Raw genomic sequence first — 16,981 nt, forward strand, 5'->3', positions numbered from 1 at the left:
GGTCCGGAGCTGTCACCGTGACAGGGGGTGGTCCTTGTTGGTCCTTATATTTATTAGCGACGTGACGTACTTGTATGATGTCACCGTATATTCCTTCATATTGTTAATAAATGTTCTGTGTTTTGTTCTGCTCTCTCAGCTTCTTCTCCATCGCCACCGTGAAATTATTTATTTATTTGCTGTTTTGGCTCTGTACAAAAAAAGGCTGCAATTCAAATGTAGTTCACCATACATGTATATAACATAAGACTAAAAGTTTACTCTCTCATAGCCATTGTTTTCATTTTAAATACTGAGGTAATTGTTAAATGTGCTGGATTAATTATTTTCATACTACATTTCATGTTACATCTTTTGCTAAAAATGTAAAATTTTGACTTTGGCTATAACCATATTTGACATTCTCTTTCATATATACGTTTCAAATATGTACGGTTATTTTGTCATCCTTTCAGTGTGTCATGGTGAATTAGCTTCATTTGAGTAAATGGGTCTTTAGGTCTACCCAGAAACATACCTCTCAGTACATAGAGCACAGAGCACAGTACTCTCAACACGCATAGGCACACAGCCTCTTTAACTCCCCTGCATACAGTCTCTATCACTCATTCCATCTGCAGTAGAGTGTCATTGCTGATGTATGACCCAGCACTGTACAAATGTGAAATATAAATTCAGTGCTAAACTGATGAGCCTTTCTGCCTCATCAGGGTGGGTGTATGGACCTGGTTCCTCTCCATGGGCAGGATAATGGACCAGTGTGTGGGCTTTGCCATCAGAGCAAGTATATTGCTCTGCTCCATTAGCATCTGCCTAATGACTGCACTTATGACCTAAATACTCACACGGGCACCCTGATTTAAACAGTTTATGCCCTCTCTTCTGTTTTACCTTTCAAGTCTTCGCAGAGAGAAAGGTTAGCCTTCATATAAAGAAAAATTCATAATATTATCGCATTGCATTATCAGTCTAACTTTTATTATAATCATTTGAAAGCAATTAACGTATCCAGTTTAATAGTTAGCAACCGCTAGGGATGTATGAAATGAAATACTTGGCTTCGTCATGTAATATCACAAAATCTGTCAGTGGTTTACTCATTACTGGTTGTTTCGTACCTCAAGATGTTGGGGGTGGCACATAATTTTCGCTATCTTTCAGACTCTTGCATTTAGGAAAAAAACGTGTTATAATGAGTGTGGGTGGGTGGGTCTGAGACTCACATGAAGATCAATATGGCAGAGAGAGGGCTGTTGGAGCCTCTGATCATCTTGGCATCTTGGAGCCGAAAACTGATTGCTGTGACCAATCAGTTCTCAAGACACTGTTGTCCCAAACAATGCACATACATGGTTTGGGTGAATGGGAAACCTAACTTGCTCATATTTCTCCATATTTCAAAGTAATAATTTAGAAAAATATGTAGTGCTCTGTTTATGAATTTGTGGTCTCTAAGATTTTTACCCTAGCTCTAAAGAAGTGAACAGCTGAAGTCATGCTGGCGACAACAACATACATTTGAGGTTGAAAACTGATTTGGTGTGGCTGATGGTTACTGATGGTCATAGCACAGACCATCTCTATGACGAATTCTCCTGCTGACCTTATTGTTGTAACGGTGCGAGGAAAAGGGATGCTGAGCAGAGAGTCTTTTGTAAATTTTGTAAATGTAAATTTTATTAATGACACTACGGTAAACGAGACGAACATACGGGACTGAAGACAGACAACAGGCACATTTAAATACACTGAAGATAACAAGTAACACATAACGATAATGAGACAAGAGACAGGTGATATGAATAACACAGGGAAACTCACTCTAAGAAACACACACATAGACACAGATGAACATATACACAAACACCAACAAACCTGTGAGGAGGGAGTCATGGGCAGACTGTAACAGGCGTTAGGGACACCCTGCTATGATGAAGCCACTTTAGTGACAAGTGAGATGTTTTGATGTTTTTAAAGCAATAAACACACACACACACACACACACACACACACACACACACACCATTGCTTATATACCAAATTACAAACCAAAAACCCACAATCATGCATTCACTCTCTTTATATTTGTTATTTAATGTGTGATTTTGCTTCATAATCAAATTCAGTTTAATCTACTCAGGCCCATTTATGTGTAATGACACATAATACCATACAGTTTTATGAAATGTGTGAATTTGAAATAATGTCATCTGAAGAAAACTACACTGCTCTGCAGACGCACCCCTAGAGTGCTTCCCTAAGCTTTGCCTTGAGTGATGCTTGCCCTGATTGAATAGTACAATTAAAGCTGTGGGTATTAAGAGAGAGATAAATCAGGTAGTGATGGGACTGAATCTATGTGCTTAATTTTGTGGGCGATAATTAAATCTGTTTGCCAGTCCTGCCTCCCCTGACAATTAAAGATTTAATTACCATCTGCAGAACAACTCAAAAGCAAGGCTGACCTACAAACTGGATTTGATGGCTCTTTTAGTGGAAGTAGTTCAAAGTCCTGTGCCCTGTTTATCAAAAAGGGGCTTCATTTCAAATGTGAATTTGTTCTTTGATAAATACTCCAAATATAATTTTTTGAATAAATAATGAATGCCAAATCCCACAAGCACATTAAAGCACACTATAGTAAAACTCAAAGCTGCTTGTTTAGCCATTAAAAGGAACATATTATGAGCAACAGTTCTTTCAGCCAGAAATGCAAAACATTATCAAGGGTTGAATTAAAATCAACTCAGCATATTATTATTATTATTATTATTATTATTATTATTATTACTACTACTATAATGTGTTACAGACTAGAGTAAAAGTCTAGAAAAAGACACTATAAATTACATAGGCTACACACGGGCCTTTTTGCTACATACAACAAGACTATATAATGCAAGAAATATGTAGTATACAACATTTTGGTTTGTTGCTTACATATTCACAGTCATGACACAGTGGTTTGGCTTCATGGTTTAACTTCTCGCACATAGTTAGTAAGAGATCAGTGAACATTCTTGCCAGCTAGCCGACGCCATTGTCATACCATAGGCAGGGCAGAGATGAAGGTGCTGCCATGTGCTCCCTGTATCAGTAAGCCTCCATTAAAAATAATGAGACCGTTGGGTTCAGTTCTGCTTTGCTGTTAAAGGCAGCTCCAGAGCTGTAGAGATGACCTTCTGCGCAGACCTCATAATGCCATGCATCCATATGCATTTCCAGTTTTTAAAGAGGTCATAAATAGAACCAACCAATGATTTGTGTGTTTCTGCAAGTTTGAAAGAAAGAAACTTTTTAGCCTTTGACTTTGATGGCTGACCCGATGGCTTTATTTATGGCCGACCAAATCTATTATCAGTTGGTTTCGAAATCCAATTTTACAGGCTTGAGCGCGTAAAATGGTGAGCGAGTCGAGGGAGGACGTAAGTGTCATTGAAAGCAACCTGTAGTTAGGGCTGTTCCATCCTCGCCACCATTATTCCAGTCCCACGCGGAAAAGCCAGAAGACTCGTAGACAAAGGCAGAAAACACAGAAGCAAAAAAATCATGACCCCAGAAGAGGGAAACTGTGACAGCACCTATTTTCTACTAATACAAATCTTTCACCAGAGCATTTTAAGAACTCATCATTTTAAGATCTCATATGCATAATGGTCAGGTATAGGGAGCAAGAGTAAATAAACAAATCCCTATATACCCCAATCCCTAAACTCTCATACTGACGTTTCATATTTTCAAGTTAGGTTCAAATTTTTTTTTTAAGGCAGAGGTTTAGCATTTTTTCCAGGATGATATTTTAAGGCTTAATGGAAATGATGGCTCTGTGTCAGATCCTGTTGAAAGTAAAGTTGAAAAAAGGTTTGGCAACAATCCAGCTTCAATCTGAGTCTCATGCGGCTGCTTCAGGCCGGGCTACTGTGAAGGATCTCCACTCAGTATAATGGCAAAAAAGCTACTCTGATTCCTTTGAGATAGTAATTTACTGTCAGTAATTACAAAAGTGTGAATTATTATTAATAGATATGGCCTTCTGATTTAAATTAAACAACAGGATAAATTCCAATCAAAGAGAAAAAAAACAGTAGGAGCCAGATATATTCGATTCAAGCCACCATATTAAACAATAAAGTAAAACCTATTAATCTGTTCGAGTGCACTAAAGCACTAAAGAGGACCCCCCCTCCAGATGGCGCATCACACAGCGTCTCTCAACACTGCTGATGTTGCCTTCCTGTGCTTTGTGGTCCAAAATGGGCTTGTTTCAAACTCGCCCTCTGCAGCCCTGCAGCTGACTAGAATGAATGATGCTAATGATTCAGCTGCAGCTGGAGGCCTGCGATTTGATTGTGTATTTCTCTGAGCACACTGCCAGAACTGGGCCAAATGGCATCAAACTAGGCTAGCCCCCATTGTTTAAAAACAGTCACAAGCAAACAAACAAAACAAACAGAAGCAATAAGACAACAACAAACAAAACAAAAAAAAGTCCTGGATCTGGGAAGGCGGATTAGATCAAGGTACGCGTAGCCGAGCCGTGGTGCGCGTGGGCACACTGCTGGAAGGGTGTGCTGGTTCATAGGTGTCCTTGCGAGCTCATTAGTCTCATTTAGTCACAGCCAGTCTAATGGGCTCCAGCAGCACATCTGCATCTGTGCTCTGCGAGGCTGGCGGTGGCGTAGGGAAGAGGATTACGCTCGTCCCCAGGCACGTGCCGCTCTACTCCACCTGTGGGCAGCTTGCCCCTCGTACACAGATGAAATGCAGAGACACTCAATCGGTTTTGCTCCTTTGATGTAGTGGTGTAAAGTCTCGAGTGTGTATGCTTGTCTTCACCAAGTGTGACTATTACGGTGTGCTATTACGGCTGCTTTTTTTGCCCTGTTTTATAGTTTATGCTTTTATTACTAGTCAAAATACCACGGACATTTTGAAGAGAACTGTTACTATCAAAGAAATGTCCACATTCAAAACTAATATAAAACTTTACATGCAAGCTTATATGATGTGAATTATTTAAAATGGGGAAATGTTATAGGCCTGACAGATCAATCTGCAAGAGGGAGAAGCCATGGTATTGGATCATAATTTGTTGTTAATATTATGGGTCTGAGGTCCAGACAACAGCCACTTTCAGTCAGTTTCATAACAATATGTTCTGGGAAATTGCACATGTCTGACTGGAATGTTGCAGTGGCACAATTTCTGAGAAAAAATCCAAATGTACTTTTTGCCCCATGCTTATGCAAGAGTCATCTAAACATATCTTAACTGTACAAGAGTGCTGTTTTATTCTATTGTAATGGGTGATTTTTCCCCCCATTTATGTTTGATAACATAGTTTTTGGTCAAACTATATACAATAGTCTGTTTACTAAGTAGCTAAGTTCTAAGTAGCATGTAGGGTTGTGTAACATTGCGAGGACAAAGGCAGAATGCCAAGTCAAGAGCATTTTGCATTTCAACATTTATTTAACAATGAACAGCAGTAACATACACACAGTACACACAGTCATGGGACTTGGTTCAAACGTCACTAAACACAGGACACAACACAGACGCCCACTTAAATATATAAACCTTAATCAACATACATATAACTGTCACGTTACGGTCCCCGAACCCTTCCTTTGGGGCGTGTGTTAACGTTGTCTGCGTCTATTCGTCTGTGTCAGTGTAGCTCCGTGGGTGCGGGTGCGTCTTGTCATTATCCGTCTCACCTGTGGCTCGTCTCGTCATCACGTGGGGTTGATGTGGTCTGTCTATTTAATGTGCGTTCGCGCAGTGTCTTGTGCTCGTTGTTGTCTAAGTCTACACGTTTCAGTGTGAGTGTTCTATGTTTTACGTGCGCTGTCTTGCGCAATAGTTGTAGAAAATAAACGTGACGTCTGCTAAAGCAAGGATCTGTGTCTCGTCCTTCGCCTCGCACCCAGCGTCACAGAACGACGAGCCGACCAGAGACACCATGCCAGGATACACCACCCGACCTAGGAAGGGGAGGAGGCCCAGCAAGCACCACCACGCCTCTTCCCCTGCACAGCACCGCGGAGCCCCCGTCACCCTCGAAGCGATGCAGCAGGACCCGTTATGTGAGGTTATGCTGCTTCGGGCTCGGGAAGCCAAGACGGAGGAGTTGGCGGACTATTTGCGCGAGACCGCGGTGCGGTTTTGGAAGGAGTGTCACCCCTCTCCCTCCAGAGACCTCTCACCTCTGCGGGTAGGCTCCCTCGAGCTCTGCTCCACGGAGAAGACCCCTGAGAGCGAGTTCGAGGGGGCGGACTCTCCGGGCGAGGAACAGGAAGAAGACCAGGCTCCCTCAGTTTGTTCCGCCCCCACCGTATACTACGGTGAGGGAGAGGAGGGAGAAGAGGAGGCCTACCCTCTGTCGTTATACGACGCCTCCACGGTGGACTACGGTGGAGAGGGAGAGGACTACCCCCCGTCGCTAGACGACGCGTCCACCATCGACTACGGGGAAGAGGAGGAGGAGGAGTCCGAGGAAGAGGACTACATCCCTCCGCCCGTAGGTCCCTCTACTACCGTGGAGGAAGGAGGGGAGCAGTACGACGAGGAGGAGTACCCTCCGTCGGAGTGCTCCGCATACCCCGAGGAAGAGGGCTCCTATACCCAGGAGGAAGAGGAGAGCCCTCCCCCCTCGGAACTGTCCGCCGGGACGGTGAGGAAGAGGAGGAGTCCAGAGGCGGGCTCATCTCCCGAGCGCTCCCCAGCCAGCGACATGGACTGTTCCCGGGGTGGCAGCTCGGGGCAGCCCATGAGCTGGAGCCGTGGCAGTGAGGAGGAGATGGAAGCAGAGGAAGCCACTCCCACTGCCAGGTCCGGAGGGAGATCCACGGGTGAAGAGAGATTCCCGTACGGCCCACCGAGGGGCGGGACCAGCCGCGCTGCACCTGGCGCGTCGGCCAACCGCGCTGCACCTGGCGCGTTGGCCAGCCGCGCTGCGCCCGGTGGAGGGTTTGCAGCAAGGGCAGGAGGAGCATCGCCTACCGCAGCGCCTGCAGCTCCAGTAGCTCCCGGTCTCTCTCCCCTAATCGCCCTCCTTCTGGCGCGCAGCCTGGCGCCTGTGTCGTGTGTGTCTGTCCCAGTGTTCGTGTGTACCGAACCCCTTTTTCCCGTTTGTTCCTCTGTGTGTAAGTGTCCCTGTTTGTGTGTTTGTGTCCGTCCCGTTAAATGTGTCTAACGTGTTTTCCCCGGTCTTCCCAGGGAGGGTGTTCTAGGCTGTTCGTGGCGGACTCTCCACCGAGGGCGGTCATCTCCCAGACGCAGGACTGGGCGTTTCGGATCTGCCCATTGACGTGGGTTCGGGGTACTCTGTCCTGTTGGCACCCCGGGACGGGTAGTGCCCTTGGTGGGGGCGTCTGTCACGTTACGGTCCCCGAACCCTTCCTTTGGGGCGTGTGTTAACGTTGTCTGCGTCTATTCGTCTGCGTCAGTGTAGCTCCGTGGGTGCGGGTGCGTCTTGTCATTATCCGTTTCACCTGTGGCTCGTCTCGTCATCACGTGGGGTTGATGTGGTCTGTCTATTTAATGTGCGTTCGCGCAGTGTCTTGTGCTCGTCGTTGTCTAAGTCTACACGTTTCAGTGTGAGTGTTGGCCCACCTCCACCCCCCCATCTTTGGAGGACAACTTTGTTTTTATGTACAGATTTAAATGGCAATTATAACAATTCTGTATAATATATAGTGTAGTGATAACAATATATAGTGATAACAGTATGCAAAGTGATAATTATTGGGGTTAGGTGGACCAAGAAAAGAGGGGGAGAGAAATAATAAAAAGGGAAAAGACAGAGGTAGGAGAAAAAAGGAGAAGAAAAAGAAAAGAAGAAAAAAAAAAATAATAATAATAATAAATAAAAAAAAAAAATTAATAATAATAAAATAATAATAATAATAATATTAATAAAATAAAACACGCAACCAGCTCAAATGACCACTGCAAAGAAGTACAGAAAGTAAACCAAATACATATAGTGCAGATGAGTGCGATGTATGGGTGTGTGTGAGTGTGTGTTTATGTGCAACCTAGAAGTGCAACATAGGATAGATGTATGGAATGTACTTACCAGCAAGGGTGGGTAGCTGCGACAGCATTCCCCCAGAGGCCAGAGGCGGGCGGAGAGAGACCCGGGAACCCCACCCGCCCACGGCCCCCCACAGAGCGGTGGAGTACCAGAGCCGCACTTCCCAGAAACCCTCACCCGCCCGCCCCCGCAGGCGGGAGAGAGAGACCCCGGACAGCGCCCCACCAGTCAAGGAGCGCAGGTCCAGGGGAACCAGAGGGAACAGAGCGCCTCCCCCCCAGGATGCCCCCCCCCCAGGGGCCAGCGGCAAAACCACGGCGCCACGCGCCCGGAAAGCCACCCACCACCCGGCAGGGCCCACCTCCCGCCGAGGAGCACCCGGCCGCCCCATATCACCACCGCCCAGGGGAGCGGGCCAACCGCCCCTACGCCGGGGGGCCAAGCCGGACACCGGAGCCCCAAGGCGCCCCCCCTCTGGAGTGGTGCAGTAGTCTCAGGGGAGTGTCCATGAGTGAACCGGGCACGACCAGCCCCGACCCAGAACCAGCTGTCCTCACCCACCTAACCAAACCCACCCTACATTCGCCCCTATACACCCCCACCATGTACACACCCACCCCCACACACACACACACACATACACTCAAATTCACCCTCACACCTCCAAACCTGGCCATATGTCCCCTCCCTCCAACACGCACTCATTCATCCACCCATTCAGAAACAAGAAGAAAACAAGGACAGAGACACACACTTATCCAGACTAGCACACCCTCTGCGGCAGGGGCAAATGGCTGGACCAGCAAGGACCAGTAGCGGTCCTAGGAAGCCACCAGCCCAGTCCCGTGCCAGCAACCCCCCCCCCCCGCCCCGGCAGGGAGCAGGAAGTGGGTGAAGGAAGGCCTTCCCACCCCTCCACCCCCAGTGTTGTGTGTAGGTGTTGGTGTATATGCATGTGTCGTAGTGTGTGATACTATGGTGCAGTTAAAATTGAGGGGACAGATGCTAGGACAAACGTGAGTGCATGTCCACACCGTCCCCTCAAAGGCCCTCAATGTCTAAAGTGCAGTAAAAACTGAGGGACAGACAGTGGTGAGGAGACGGGTGAACCATGGCAGCAGGCCCACCTCGTCAACCTCTGGGTACCTGCCTGTCCCCAGAATCCTAAATGAGCAAGGATGTGTGTGTGTGTGTGTGTGTGTGTGTGTGTGGGGGGGGGGGGGGGGGTGGGAATGCTTAGGTCCAGAGGAAAGGGTCCTCTGGAAGAGGAGAGCCAGCTTGCTAGCTGGCTCATTGAGCACCGAACTTCACTGCCCCCCCAGCTCAAGGCAGGGAGCGGTCGACCCGGGGAGACCAGGGCGGCAACTCCCCCCACCACCACATCCAAGCCCGGATCCACACCACCCCCACCACAGAGAGCAGCCGGTCCGCACATCCACATACACCTAGACACACATTTCTTTCATACACGTATGCACTCACACACATTTAACCCATAAATATATACATATATACCCATATACATACATACATCCATCCATATATATAAATATATACATACACATACATACATATATACATATATATCTACACATACATATACACCCACACACGCTAGTCCCATATACACCACACCCCTGTGTATGCACCCACAACCATACCAATCGCACAGTGAACAAACGATGACAGACATCAACAGTATTGAGGACATGCTGGTCGGAGTCCGGAACCCTACCTCCCGGCCCACCCCAGACATCCCCATCATCCACCACCCCACTCCCACCACCCAGGCACCTCGGAGCCCCAAGGCCCAGACCCGACCCCCCGACCCAGGCCGACCGACCCACCCCCCCCAGCGGCGCAACTGCAGCGGCGCAGGTCCCCCCGCACGGGGAGGGCCCCAGCTCGGGGTCGGGGGGCCCCAGGCACCAGGCCCCGGGTCCCGCCACCCGGCCCCACAGGGGAGGCCAGCCACCCCGCCGAGGGCCAGCACCCGCCCCTCCCCACGCCCCGGCCCCACACCCCAGAGCCCAGAGGGAGCGCCACCCAAGCCCCCCCAACCACCGCCCGCCAGGGCAAGCACATGCCATCCCAGGTCGGCAGCCCCGGCCCCCCCGCCCAGAAAGTGGCCGGCACGAGCAGTCTCCCCGGGGTCGACCCCCAGCCACCAACCGGCCCTCCGGGGGCCGAGGCCCCCGCCAACCACCCCGACTAGCTAATGGAACTGATCAGTGGGGACCAAAGAGAATTAAATTCCTCCAACTGGTCTTTAGAGGAAGCAGACATTCTCTCCAGACAGATGTGATCAAGTAATAAATTTTTGTAATGAGTAATATGCAGGTCCTTTTTCGTTTTCCAATTGATAAGAATGGTTTTCTTGGCGATGCATAGGGCAGTGAGAACTATGTGTGATATGTCTGCCTCTGTAGCTAATTCACTGACGTCTCCTAAGATGCACAGTCTGGGGGAAGTTGGGATGCAGCTTTTAAGCCCCGTGGACAATTCTACACATACCTTCTTCCAGAATTCCTTAACAGGCCTACAATCCCATATAGCATGCATATAGTTATCAATTATATTGCCTGTACAGTGGGTGCATATGTTTGATTGTGCTAGGCCCATTTGGAACATTACAGTGTGAGTGTTCTATGTTTTACGTGCGCTGTCTTGCGCAATAGTTGGAGAAAATAGTGTGTCTGCTAAAGCAAGGATCTGTGTCTCGTCCTTCGCCTCGCACCCAGCGTCACAATAACACTGACAAGACAAGGAACGGGTGAAGTGAGTAACACACACAGGCGCACACAAACAAAACAAAACAAAAGCCCAGACAAAGGTATACACACAGAATAACCAGAGGGAGAAGTCAGGGCCAGACCTTTGAAATATAGTACACGTAATTGACATTAGGGCTAAAGTCTTTTTTTAATGATATCTAAATTCTTCAGACAAACTTTGGAAATTAATTAATTATATGGCTCTGTTTAATGAAAGTAATAAAAAATATATAAAGTGCAAAATACATCTGGAATAAGGTATTATTGTATTTAGCTATAATAATTTTTACACATGATGGTGACCGGAAATAAACAGCAGTCAAAATCCATGGGAATGCTTCCATTATAAGCTGTGGCTATGGGCCTGACATCGACAAAAGGTCAAATTATTTGTAAATGTGTTTCTATTTAATGAGACGCATGCATAGCAGGAGTTGCTTCCACATGAATATGATGCCTGCCTTGAAAGACTCGGTGTGGGGGAGTGTGAGAGTGACTGAGTGCATGAGTGATGGAGACAGAGAGGTGACACTTTGTCACCACTGTGATGATCCAGAAGTGAAGTGTAGATCAGGTCGTAGATGGATAGGTTGCTGAGTACTAAACCTTCACAGAGGATGGAATATGTTTCCTAGAAAACACTTTAAAATGTTTCGTTTTTAACACTGAATACATTTGTAAGAACTTAATAGTTCTTTACAACTATTGCTCATTATAAACTTTGATATTGATCATATAAAATATTTGACGTTATTGGTATCACTCTTTGCTCTTCTCCATGAGTTACGCCCAGCTCGGTCACATCTTGAAATCAACATGTTATGAATGTTAAAATTGCAAACGAAACATTTTCATATATTCCATAACTTAGAGAGTGACCATGCAGTACAAGTACAGGTACAGTATCTTACCACATTATCTTATGACAGTACAAGATGGTAGAGATACTACTGTGATACTCTAGATGCTATCATGAGGGAAAACATGATTTTGGGGTCGTGAAAAGACTGAAAGTCGACAGCAACAAATCTCTTTCTTTCAGGCTGTTTAAATCACCTGTGAGCAAGTGACAGATGTGTGTTTGCACAGTTCGTCTGTTCCTCACAGCACTGGTCTAGCTGCTGGAGACACAGGCCCTGGCTCCATTTTGCATGGACCCGCTGCTATAAATCACAGCTTAGGTTCTGAAGACGGCTCATTCCACAGATAGGTGACCCGGGCATTGCAGGAGCTCAGAAAAGGGAATGTGATCGAAATATTGTCCTACGTACACACCTACACTCACTACCTGCTTTAGCAGAAACATTTATTCGTGAGAAAGACTTCGTAGGTGTCAGCTGTCATACAAGTCATCAGTGGTCGGGGAGTGACCACAACATTACTGTTTTGACCACTGCAGCATCCATTATCTTACCACAGTCATGTCGGAAACCCTGATGCGTTGGAAAAGGTCCATCACTCAAATATCACAAGTGCTCACAAGTGATGAATGGTGTAGTGGGTTGCTGACAAATTGTGTCTGACAGGAGTAATTGTACACCTATAAAATTGCCCTCTAAGGTAGACTAAATAAAGGGGCCAGTGAGAGTAGGTGTGCGGCAGGTGTTTTACAGGTGTTTTACAGGTGTTTTACAGTGACGTGGTGTGGTAGATATGGATATGAAGTGATTGCTAGAATATATATGGACCAGATGCAGAGTCATAGCACAAAAAAAACCAATCCCTCCCATGGGGCGGGAGGGGCAAGGCTGGTCTCCTAACGCACCCGATCCATGCCCTACAGGCCGTTCCCCTACACCTGCGGCTAGAGGGCTGAGGTGTGAAATGGCTTTGGCATGAAAGCCATGATTATGGGAAAGGTCAAAGCAGAGAGTGTTTGTCAGTCATATTGGTATTGCCTGGAACTGTATGTGTTCCTGTCACCTTAGAAAAGGCATAACCTCTGAACTTCAGTGAGTCTAACGTACCTTATTTTCTCTAAAGGTTTCAAATCACCAGAGTCCATATTATTTATGCTGCACCAGACCCATATCCAACCCAGTCTGTTAACAGTCAGATTTTAGCAACTGTCAATGCTAGAAGCTATTGCTACTATTCAGATAAAATAATAATAATACATGCATTGCAAACTAATATGAATAATACATTAATAATCACTTTCATAGATGGATGCACCTCAGTGTACTTATATTGATCCTAAATGTAACTCTAACCTCTATGCCTCAATTTATCTCTCTGTGCCATGTTCAAAGAGGGTGCTGGGTTCTCCAGCTGTGAACCTAAAAGATTTATTGTGCTAATTTTCATGGAGGAGTCATGTGTCATGTAAATTAAATGTAAGACCATTATGTCTGCAGTTACCATCTTAGAAATGCATTATAAACACACAGTAGATTTGATGAACATGCTGCATTTGGCCAGTTGTCGGGTTGCCAGGCGTGTGCATGGAGAGAGACATGAGGGGGGATATCAGAGGGAAAGGTCACCCTGATAAAGATCAAGAGGGGAGCATACAAATGCATAGGCTATTCAAATACGTGTATAGCAAATGTGGTATAAATTAAAACCACAGAGCAACAAAGTTAATTGAATGCCACATGAAAGACTATAAATCTCAGTAAAACTGATAGGTTTAGACAACAAATGCCAGCACAGGAATTCATCATTTTCTGGATTTTATTTTATTTTATTCCTCTGAACTGTTGATATTTTGTTATGCACTGACACCTAGACTGTTCACTACTGCAGGTTTTTATGTTTTTCTTGATATTTTTAAATATTAAACATTTTGATATGAAAATTCCAAAATCATTCATGATATGAAACCAGTATCTTTTTTTCAGGTTGTGAAAAGAGAAGAAAAATTCAAATTCCAGGATTCAGGGTATCACAAGGTTAAGTATGCATTTTTTTATGGTTGTGCAAAGTCTTGAAATTACATTTAATTTTCAAATATTTAAAATAACAGAAGAATGCAGACCCCACATACAAAGTTCAGTTCAATGGAAAAATATATCATATATCCTTGTACAAATGTTTATTTACAATGTTAACATACAAATCTACATGAATGAAAAATACTGTACATATTTCTGTGCAAACATTTTAGGCAGGTGTGGATACAATGCTGCAAAGGAAGAAAGCTTTCAGAAATAGAAATGTTAATTGTTTACTTTTGTCAATAAACAAAATGCAAAGTGAATGAATGAAAGAGAAATCTAAATCAAATTAGTAGTTGGTGTGACCCACCTTTGCCTTCAGAACAGCATCAGTTCTTCTAGACACACGTGCACATAGTTAGGGATTATGTAGGATTATAGTCATGTGTGATTAACCAATAATATCACACAGGTGATATTGATGATCATTTTCATATTGAGGTCAAAACACGATCAATAACTTAAACAGAAATAGTTGTAAATGAGGCTTAACACTGGCCAAACTCTGATACGGACTTTAATCTGATTGTGATTACTGTGATTTATCATCGTCATGCTACACATCATGCTAGGTTGTGGGCGTTTCATGTTATAGTTCATGCACCATGGCAGGAGCACAGCAGCAAAACACAAGTTAGTTATCCTGCATTAGCAAGGTCTCTCCCTTGAGGCAAGAGAGAGTCTAAGATTTCAAAGCAGTCTGAGGTTTGCACCGCACAAGCTCTTTTGAAGGCACACAAAGAAATTGGTAAGGCCGTAAATACAGTGATCGGCCAAGGACACTTGATGCAGCAGATGAAAGACGCATCATACTTCCCTTCAAAATCAGAAGATGTCCAGCAGTGCCTTCAGCTCAGAACTGGAAGAAACCAGTGGCCAGCAGTCTGGCCAGACGTCCTCGTAGAAGCTATGTGTTCAACATGGAAACAAGAACAAGCAACTCAACTATGAACTAAAGCAGAGGAACTGGGGTGCAGAAAACTGGCGGGAGGTGCTCTGGAGTGATGAGTAAAGTCTGAAATATTTGGCTGTAGCAGAAGGCAGTTTGTTCACAGGAGGGCTGGAGAGGGGAACGATAATGAGCAACAGTAAAGCACGGTGGAGGTTCTTTACAAGTTTGAGGCTGCATTTCAGCAAATTGAGTTCATTTAAGATTATTTGTGTCCTCAGTGCCGAAAAGTATAGACAAATACCATTATGAAATACCATGAGAGAAACATTTGATTGGCTCCAATTTTAGCTTGCAGCAGGACATCAAACCCAAACATACAGTCAGTGTCATTAAGATCTATCTTCAGTTTAAACAAGAAGCAGGAGTCCTGGAAGTGATGATATGACTCCCGGCCCCACAAAGCACTGATGTCAATATTGTCAAATCTGTCTGGGATTACATGTAGAGACAGAAGTATTTGAGCAAGCATAAATCTACAGAAGATGTTATTAGTTCTCCAAGATGTTTGAAAAACCTCCCTGCCGAGTTTCTTCAAAAACTTTGCAAATGTAAAATGTGCAAATGTACCTAGAATAATTTTTGTTATACCAAAAATTTGGTTATACCAAATTTGGATTTTATATTTCTATTTTGTTAATTTATTTAGCATTTTAATTGTTAAAAAATGTGACGGGCAGGGTGAGCAACTCAAAAAGGAAGCGATCACGCCAAGTCTCAGGGAAAGAGGATGGTTTAATAGAAAGTGTGCAAACCAAAAACCCGTGCATTGTTCCATTATAATGAAGGAAATAATAACCAGCAGTCAACTGGTACAAAGACAAGACATATATAGACGAACAAACGACCCTCAGGTGAGACGGATCACAGGTCCCGCCCACCTGAGGGACGAACATCACGTGACCAAAAACAGGACCGCTGCCGCTGTAACCGGGGGCGACCGGTAGGGCCCCCCCCCACAACGTGACAAAAAAAAACTATTAAAACTTCCATTTGTTTTTTCCTAAAGCCTTTGCACTGTACCTTACTCTAATAATAATAATAATAATAATAATAATAATAATAATAATAATAAGTTACATGAATAAAGACTTCATATAAAAGGCACAGCAGTGCCACAATTGTTAATCAAATTTCATTCAAGTTTTAATTTAGATCCTTTGTATAGATTTGTAAATTCAAATAATAAACAGAACATCAGGTTGTCACAGCACAGCCCTTGAGTCCTGTGTGTTTGTATAAGTCTGCACCTGCTTATGTTTACAGAGTGCTTGTTTGTATGTTTGTTAGTCTAGTTAGTCGTCTCACCTGTCTCTTGTCTCATTGCATCTGTTTGTGCTTTTTGTCATTGTGTTTGTAAGTCGTTGTCCTGACTCGTCTGTTTACACGTTCTCATTAGCGCTCTTGATATTTTTACGTTAAAATAAAAGCACGCAAATCTTTCACGTTGCTTTCATCTCAACATCCTATCTTCACCTTCGCAAGTTACACGGGTCTTTGTAAAGATTTATAAAAGACAGAAAAGACAGATTGATTAAAAAATGACTAACTACTTAATTAATTAACTACTTTTCAAACAATAAATAATTTCTAACAATTACCTATAGTATATGAAGTAAAAAAATAATAATTTAAGAGCAAGACTACAGTCAACTTTGCACACCTATGCATTCACAACTCTTAATGGAAGAAAGAACCACTCTTAATGGAAAAGTTTTGGCAAGACAAGACAGACGTCCACAGAAACATGTCCATCCCCCAACACTGTAGTGATGGGGCCCTTTGCTACAAAACGAACCACTTCCTGCACTCCTGTCAAACTGACTCCCATCTATTATACATACTATTATACATGTATGTATAATATGTATAGTTAGTTCTGGCTTCAATGTTTCTTCATACCTAACCTGTAGTCCTTTTGTAAAATACATTGCCTAAAACACTCGTATACTGTGCGGCACTTTGAGAAAAGGCGTATCTTGACACTGTAATTCGGGTGACCTCTATTTACTCACGACATTATAACTAGTGTGTAAGAGTTTATCATCTGATAACCACCACAGAACATAAAAGCGTAACATTCATAGAAATGCTTCACTTTAAAAGAGGAGAAATGAAGAAGAAGTGAACCTTGTCACATTCTAATGCCTTGGCAGGAATTGCCATGTTTTTAATCAAATCAGTAATCAAATCATTATCATTTTGTCTTGAAGTGTGAGAGAATAGTTACCTTTTTTGCATTCTAATTATGTAACACATGTTACAATCCATTCCTATG

The sequence above is a fragment of the Brachyhypopomus gauderio genome, chromosome 6 (genome assembly GCF_052324685.1).
Source record: "Brachyhypopomus gauderio isolate BG-103 chromosome 6, BGAUD_0.2, whole genome shotgun sequence".
In the NCBI taxonomy this organism is placed as follows: Eukaryota; Metazoa; Chordata; class Actinopteri; order Gymnotiformes; family Hypopomidae; genus Brachyhypopomus; species Brachyhypopomus gauderio.